The sequence below is a fragment of the Orcinus orca genome, chromosome 17 (genome assembly GCF_937001465.1).
Source record: "Orcinus orca chromosome 17, mOrcOrc1.1, whole genome shotgun sequence".
NCBI lineage: Eukaryota > Metazoa > Chordata > Mammalia > Artiodactyla > Delphinidae > Orcinus > Orcinus orca.
Window position 1 is genome coordinate 83,358,177 of NC_064575.1, and position 8,454 is coordinate 83,366,630.

The window sequence follows — 8,454 nt, forward strand, 5'->3', positions numbered from 1 at the left end:
CCCCTACCTTAAGAGACCGTGTAGTCTCAAACCCAAGCTCCCCGCTCAGCCCTGAGGGCACGCACCTCCCAGAGCCCCTGAAGACACTCTCCCTTTTGAGGGTAAGACTCTGACGTCTGTACCAGATTGTCAACCCCGTGTGTTATACTCTGTGAGTTTGCAAAGGACCTTGCTCACCCTGAGCACAGATGTCATCAGAGGAGACAGGTCTGTTCACATCATTTCCCAGCTGAAAGCCTTCTCCTCAGGTCTTTTTCAGTCTGGTACCAATCTCCTTTTCCATGTTCATGGTCTCCACCTACTCCTCATGGACCTAATTCTCCAAACTCAGCGACTTCCCTCTCTTTCTGCAACACCCCAGCATTTTCTTTTCTTAAATCCTAGCCATTGCCTCTGTTGTTACATCTGAGATGATGTCTTTTCCTTGCCAGGCAGACTCCTACTCATCCTTCAAAACCCAGCATATGTGCCTTCTCCCCTGTGAAGGCTTCTCTGATTCCCCACTATCTTCTTCAGGCTCCCACAGACCCCCGGTTTTTCTCACCACACAAGTGATATTAAAACGGACCTACTTATCCGTCTGTCTTCTCCACGGAGCTCCTCAGACTTAGGGGCTGTATCTCTGGCCTCTCTTCCTCAGCGCCTGGAACAGTGATAGGCACAGAGCAGGCGCTCCTCGTATCAGCATAACAATAGGTGAGTGTCTCAACTAACTTATCTCTGTATTTAACTTAGATAATAAAAGGGCGTTCTCTTTTATTTTTTCTAAAAAAACATTTTTAAAAAATAATCTTGAAACTTCTACTTCCTGAGAACAGAGGAAGCACGTGGATTCTGAGCACAGGAGTTACCGTCTCTGCCTAGTCACGAAGGGTTTCTTTTCTTCTAAGAAATCTCCTCAGATCCTACCAGGACCCCGACGCTCTGCAGGCAGTAGCAGGCGGGGAGGTCAGGGATGCGTGGGGAGGGACCAGGAACGGAGGCCCTGCAGGATGAGTTTTCTTCCCAGGAGTTGATTCACAAATGTGTCCAGCACAGTGGGACAAGCACATGAGCCACCTCGACCCGGGGCTCCGGCTCCCTGCCTTCCGGGAATTTCTCCCACCAAGGGGGCCCCTGTGGGAGGGACCTCTGTGGTTTGCTGTGTCTAAAGTCGGGTTGTCTAAACCCCACCTGAGCATTTACTGGTAGGAGAATTCCACAGGAGGAACAGAAGAAAAGCCTCTTGAAAGGTTCTGTCTGCGGCAAGAATCACTGCAACCCCATCCTCTTTCCTTTTCCCCTGCAGAACCACCCAGACACGGCTGATCAACACTCGCTCACGCCCTCACGCCTTTATCCAGCCGGGGACTTGCTGTCTCACTCACTGCTTCGTGAATCCGCTCCCTCGCCTGCCCCTCCAGGCAGCCGGCACCCACGCCCTCCCTCCCTGACTCAGCACCCACCCACTCACCTACACCGATGCTCACGCACGCGCAGGCACGGCACCCTCCCCACTCCCACCCAGGTCTACGCCGGGGGCTGCGGGGATGGAGGTAAACTCCTCATACATAAAGTAATTACTAACTACCTGTAGGATTGTTGCAAAAGTTACCTGGGGGAGTGTGTAAGCACGCAGGGCCAATGTCTGCGTTCCAGTAAGTGTGGCTGCACGGTGAGCGGTTGGCTGGGGAGTCCTCCGCGGCACAGAGCACCTGAACCCTCACCTGAACGCCGTGAGCAGCTTGGCCTCTGGGCTGCGGGGTGTCTGCCCCTTGATTCCCTAAGCACACACCTGACCCGCAGCAGGCATTCAGAGCATGTTAAATGGACGACCAGATACACTCCTGGGGGAACTGACCAACCAAAGAGACAAGGGATTATAGGTATCTGTGTACAGCCAGAGCATCATTTGAGGGAGAGGGCGATCAGGTGGATCGAGGTACTTCCTTTTCCAGCGCGGGAACAGGCTGGTGTGGCTGACAGGGAGTCCTGGGGCCTGTATGACCTTTGAAAGGTCCTAGAAAACTGACCTACCAGGCATTAAGGATGTCAGATCAACTCACTGACCAGAGGTTCCCAGGCCCTGAACTGACCCGTATCATGTTTTCTCTGGTGATTCCTGGACTCGAGCACAGAGATGCTCTAAAGGGCACTGAACCACACAGCTAGCCAAAGAAGGGCCAAATTCAGACCCGAGCCAGACTTATACACACGAACACGGCCCCGTCCGTGAATCCAGGCCCCCTGAGCTCAGTGGGGCCCCCAACAGTGCCCAAGGTCCAGAGCTGCCTGGCCATCACTCAGAAGCCCCCTGAGTGGGGAAGGAGAAGCATCTATCGCGCATGTCTGGATGTGGAATGCTGTACCGGACCTCGTAACTATCGGTACCGCTTTTCCAATTTTGATACTTCATTGTTTTATTGTGATTTAAACCAAGTTGTAATTTCGTTAATCCAATACTACGTGCCACGCACTTGACTATCACCATTTTGAAATTACTTCCTTCCACAAAGATTTCTTGAGTTCCTACTGTGTCCAGCATCGTACAGACACTGGTAGTTCAGAGATAAGAAATATAAAACCCATGAACTCCAGGAACTCATTGTCTAGTGGCAGAAACAGACCAGCCCACGGCGGGTTACAGCAGTCGATGATGTGGAGCTGTCGCAGCGTGGGGTGCTGGGGGCGAAGCACACCAGGCAATCCAAGACGCAAGGAGAGCCCACGCTGACTTGCCCACAGCAACTCAGGAGCAGGGGAAAAAGCTGGGATGCCATTAGGTGTTGCTTTCAGAGGCCTGGAAACATCCCATCCAGGGTCCCATCCCGCCCATCAGCCTTGCTAAAGGCGAATGGGGACCACGGTACCACTGCCCAGTGGCCTCACAGCAAGCGTTAGAGCAGGCAAAACGCACCTGAATTCAACCTTTCAATTATAAACAGAGTACATCCTATGAGCCAGACGCTGCACTAGGTAAACACGTCTTAGTATTCATTGCTATTGTCCCCCAGTCGTTCAGATGCTGGATTTTGATTGATGCGTAGGTTTGGATATAAAATTCTGAAAGGGTGTTTGCCAGAATGTTACTATTGGGTAAGCTGGGGGGATGAGAACGCAGGGCTGTTGCCAACATTGTGGCCCTTGTAAAAATACGCTTTCATTACTTTTATAATTTAAAACATTCTAATGAGAAATATTTTTTAAAAAGAACAAAGATTGTCTAAATGGTGTATTTGCCTCTTTGGATAAATTCTATACCTTTACCTTATACACTAAGGCCATGTGGAATTTTGGTTCAGGGTATGAGTTTTGCACTAAGACGAGGGTTTGAATCCCAGTTCTGCTGCTTACTAATTGTGGGACTGAATGTCCATAAGCCTCAGTCTATCCATCTGTACAAGGGGTAGCAGCACAGCCAATTCACAGGAGTAAGTGATGTGAGAATGCACAGTATACAGCCTGACACCCTCTGGCATCCAATCTCAGGCTCAGGGTCACATTATTTTTGTTTCTACAGGTGTCAAAAAATGTCATGGGAAAGGCGATTTCAATTATTCTAAGCACCTCCAAAAACATGAATTAAGGGCTGGCAGACGGAGGTGGCAGGGAGAGAGCTTTCGTCTTAACGAGGTATCTAATGATGTACCGGACTCCCTTGGGAGGTGGTGATTCCTCTGTCCCTGGACAGAAGTAGGTGGGCAAATGCTGGGAGACATGATTCAGTCACTGGATAAGGAGATTGGGCAAGGTGGTCGTGAGCGTCATCTTATAGCCTTCAGATGCAAGCGCCTATAAAGGGAATCCCCCAGCCCCTGGGCTGCCGGGCAGTCAAGGCCAGCTCCAACTGGTTCAGATCTGCCAGGATGCAGTTAAAGCAAAGGTTTCTCCTTCGAGAGAGTTCCAACCAAAGGATGGTGGAAACTATTTTTTTCTCAAAATTGTATTATGAACCAAACTTTAAAAAATGAAAATGATATTCTCATCTCTACCAGAACGTAGACAGAATTAGCTAGAAGTAGTGAGCATCCAGTAACTGGGAGGGTACAAGAAAAGGCAAGTGGGCAGCAGCAGGGAACTTAACCATCAGATGGGGTTTGCCCCTCGAGGGTTCTGACAATGTCCACGACCACGGCGGGCTGGTGGCTCCGTGCATTCCCTGGGTCTCGGCCAAGACTTCCCTTTGTCTGGGCCACGATGTTACTCGGCCTTCTGCCTCTCATGAATACTCAGTCCCAAACCTCCTGAGAGCCATTAAAATGGCCATGACCTTTGTCCCAGAAACCCTATTCCTTGGGAATAGTCTGCCAGACCACATCGAAAAGGGGCCAAAGTCACGTGCAGAAAGATGCTAGCTGCGGCCAGCGAGAACGGTGAGCACGTCATGGCTCATCCACTTGGAGGGATTCTAAGAAGCAATAAAAAATGGTACTTACTAAAACCACAGAGGAAGTGACCGATTTTGCTAAATAATAAAGATGAGGAGTGGTACCTGTCACAAGATCCATTCATTCAACTCTGCATTCAGGCGGTCATTTACTCATCGCAAAGCAAAAGGCGGAGAGGTCAGTGTGGCCCCTGGCCTCGGTCTGGTCTTCTCAGACACCAACCCCAGCTCCAACACACACACACACACACACACACACACACACACACAGAGGCATGCATGCATGCACCCACAATGCCAAGTCCTGGGCGGGAAGACCAAAGGGCCAACCTCTCTATGCCCAGGTGCCTCTTGGTAGACCTCTGTTTGGGACCCACCTCTGTCTCTAACTACAAAGCAGGCGAGTCACTCCCGTGCTCCTGGACTCTGTTCCCTCATCTGTAAAATGGGGGAATTATACTTTTCCCATCTTGCCGTATCCCTCTTCCTTGATTTTTTTTGGTTATTTTCTTTTTCTTCACGAAAATATTCTTGTCATTTTAATTTTATTTAATAAAAGTTATTAAAAATTAAAGTTATTTTTGTCAGGCAACCTGCCACATCTTCAATTCTTGAGTAGGAGGTTTGGCTAAACATCATCAGGGACAATTCCCACCCTAAAAGAATCCCCACGGGCCTTTCTCATTCTGGTTCTCCCCGGCTGGCCTGCATTAGTAGTGATGGCTCCTTCTGTCCATGGGACGAGGGCTTTGATTTCCCAGACGTAGCTTTGAATCCTGACTCTTGTATTCTCTCTACCTACCCTCAGGTAAGTCATTCAGACTCTCTCCTTCCGTTTCCGTGTTCACAGAACCGAGATATGAATGGTCCACACAGAGCTCCCAGTCCTGACCCAAGTGACCACACAGCCTGTGTTGGCCTCTATCAGTAGCAGCACTGAAGAAGCGAAGGGGGCAGGAGGGAACCAGCAGAATTCTAGGGCCGGAAAGGAAGCACTTCGGAAGGGGACGATCTCAAGCTGGGAAAAGACCCTAAATGTTCACCTGACCATCAAAGTTCAGATTAGCCCCTCACCAGCACTGCGAAATGGCCATCCAACCTCAGTTTAAATCCCTCCGGCGCTTGGGGCCCACCCCCCAGTGAGCAGATCCGGGGGGGTGGATCTGCCCCAATCTTCCTACTGGACTAGAATCCAGTGTCCGATGAAACTTGGCCCCCTGGTCCTCCTTCCACCCTCTGGGGACCAAGAGAACAGATCAGTCACCTCTTCTCCACAGCATCCCTCCAGATTCCCGTGGCCACACATTTTCTTTCCTCCACACCAGACCATCTTTCTTACAGTCACGCTGACCTTTCCTTGTGAGCCACGCGTCTGTTCCCAGGACATCCTGCTTTCTCTCCTCTGAAAGTGCCTTCACTTATCTGTAACCCTCTTAGAATGGAATCAGACCCAGAGAGATAACCTGAATCTGCCAGTCCAGAGCCAGCAAACCCCCTGCAGGTCACACAGACAACCGTGCGTGACCAGAGGGCACATGCCTGGCGGAAGTGGGCGGCTCCTCGGAAGGCCTCCCGGGGACACATCTTCCCATTTTTCAAGAGAAGCCAGAGATTAAGATGCGTACGTGACATCTCCTGAACATGTTATGTTGGCAAGTAATTAAAACAAATGTAAAATAACCTAAGAAGCATTACAACTGTCTGTGGGCTGGACCAGCCTGTGGGCCACTTCCTTAACCGTTTTGTTAATATGAAAAAAACTTTTGAGAATCTGATGAAACTTTTAAGAAGCCCCATAAAAAAACAGTTACAAACAAATTTCTGCTCCCATTTGAAAGGCCCCATGGATCCCCCGGAGGCACTCCTGGATCCCCAGGAAAGGAAACCCTCATCTCTTCCAGCCTCTTGCCAGACTTGGGAGGCCCAACAAACACAATTTGGTGACAATTTCCCAAAGTCACGCAGCTGGCCCCTGAGTAGCAGCATGACAAGGAGATCTAGGATGGGGGGGGCGGGTGTTTCCTCCCCACAACGACTGATGCCATCCCCTCCCCAGATCTGTGAAGCAGAAGCAAAGTTAAGATGCACCGCATGCCAGCGAGGTCCCAGGCACTCAGAGCTCTTCCTGCGTCATTTCATCATCTCCACTTGGCAGGTGAGGAAACTGGAGCTCACTGGGTGCAGTGCCCCCAGCTCAGGGCAGCCAGAGAAAGCGACTGAGTTAGGAGCAGAAGGCCAGACAGGCAGCAAGGCTCCTGCCCTTCACCTGCATCTACGCCAGCTGGCCAGCACACCTCACTTGGCCTGCCTCTGGCAACGCCCAAGCCCTGGAGCTTAGAACTTTCCCGGAACAACTCATGAGCTAAACTAGAAAGGGCCTGAAGATGCAGCCCATCACCAGGGGGCTCTCCCAGCTCAAGTCTGGCCTCCTAGGATTTTGCCGGGTGTACATCCTCAATGAGACACAGACAGACTGGGGCCTGAATGACCTGTGCAGAGACAGGAGTGCCGTACAGGGTTCTGGAAGATGACAAGTAATGAAGTTCTGGGGAGGAAGACGGGGCACGGAGCGTCAGGACGAAGCCGGTTGGGCTGCCTCCTTCAGGACATGCCTGATAAGCGTGTCCCCTGTCTGTCATCTGAGTCTGGACTTGAGTGGGGAGAGGGAAGGGCACGTTTTCCAATAACATGACTATAACCTGGTACAAGAAACTCAGGTCTGCTACAGAGGATGGATTTGCAGAAAAAGAACAAAAACACCTTCCTGGGCCAGAGGAAGTTGGGAGAGGCGAAACACACTGCTCAGATAGGAAAGAGATTTAAATTTAGACCAACATGCGAAGTTCCTGGACAATGAATACCAAACCAGAGGGAAGCTATTCTTCCCCCACTTCACTCCCTTTGTGATTTTTTTTGTTTGTCCTGTTTTTTGTTTTTGTCAATCTTTCTGGCTCTTACTCCAAATTTCTTACTGGAAAGTCGAAAGAAGCTGGGGTATCTCAGCAACTCTAAAAGCAGCAACGGGAAACAAGCCGGGCATCTGACACGCGGCCCTCAGCCCTGTGCTCCTGCCTCCTGGGGCTGCTCAACTACAATCAAACAGGTGCCTTCTCACCGACTTTGCTCCTTGCTACTAGAAAGCTCAGGCAAAGCACAGACCCACCTCGCAGGACCCGGGTCACTGCCTGAGGAGCTCCGTGTGTTCTGGCTGCAGAAGGAAACAGATCCTGCTAAGGAGAGGGCACTGTCCCCAGGGCGCACGCCCCCAGGACTCTCCCCTCCTGGTCATGGGGAGATGGGGGGAAGCCTGAAGCCCCGTGACCTCCTGCAGCCCCCAGCGGAGAAGAGAAGCCGGCCTTACCTGGTGGGGCAAGAAGCTCACGGGGATGCCAGCTAGGGTCCCAGTCCAGGCGGATCCACGGGAAGCAGTGTCTGGAGAAGACGCCAGCCCCAGGCAGCCCCCTCCTGAGGGTCACCTGCCAGCGACCCCACCCACCCTTCCCCCAAATCTAGCAAACTGACTCGCTAGATAAGACTTGTAGTAGGTCTGGGGGGCCCCCGCAGGCCAGGGGTCCGGAGAGAGAGCTAGTTTTCAAACCGATAACTAAATAAATACAGTAAAAAGGTAAGGCTTGGCACTCAGAGAATAAAATAGAAAGTGTGTGAGAAACAGAAAAATAGGGAAAGGGGGGGCACCTCTCTGGGGAGAAATGCAGCAGCAGCGGCAGCCAACCCAGCTGCTGCGCAAGAACAAAGCTGCTCGGTCCCCCCAGGGGCGAAGGGGCCGGAGCGGTGGGATCCCCAGCCGGGAGCGCGGAGGGCGGGGCCCGGCGATGGGCGGGGCGAGGAGGGGCGGGGCGAGGGGCGGGGGGAGCGGAGAAGGAGACGCTTGGGCCCCCGGAGCGGGAGGGGCCGGAGGGGCGGGAGGCCTCCCGGAAGAAAGAGGAGGCAGCGAGGCTGCGTGCCTGCGGGGGACGGGGGCAGGGGCCTGGGGAGGGGTCGGGGGAGTAGGAACGGCGTCGGGCTCCAGGCGGTAAAGAGGAAGCCCAGGACAGGCCCGACAACGCTCCGTCCAGTTATAGCCTTCA

General features: G+C 52.2%; 1 protein-coding gene across 4 annotated transcripts in view; it reads right to left on the reverse strand.

Moving 5' to 3' along the window:
• Positions 1-8,177, reverse strand: part of COL22A1 (collagen type XXII alpha 1 chain) — a 261,252-nt gene extending 253,075 nt beyond the window's left edge. For all 4 annotated transcript variants that reach the window (XR_007472957.1, XM_049700887.1, XM_049700886.1 and 1 more), the window contains exon 1: positions 7,728-8,177. The gene's annotated coding sequence lies outside the window, so the exon portion shown is untranslated. The remainder of the gene's footprint in view (positions 1-7,727) is intronic.
• Between the last annotated feature and the right edge of the window lie 277 nt (positions 8,178-8,454).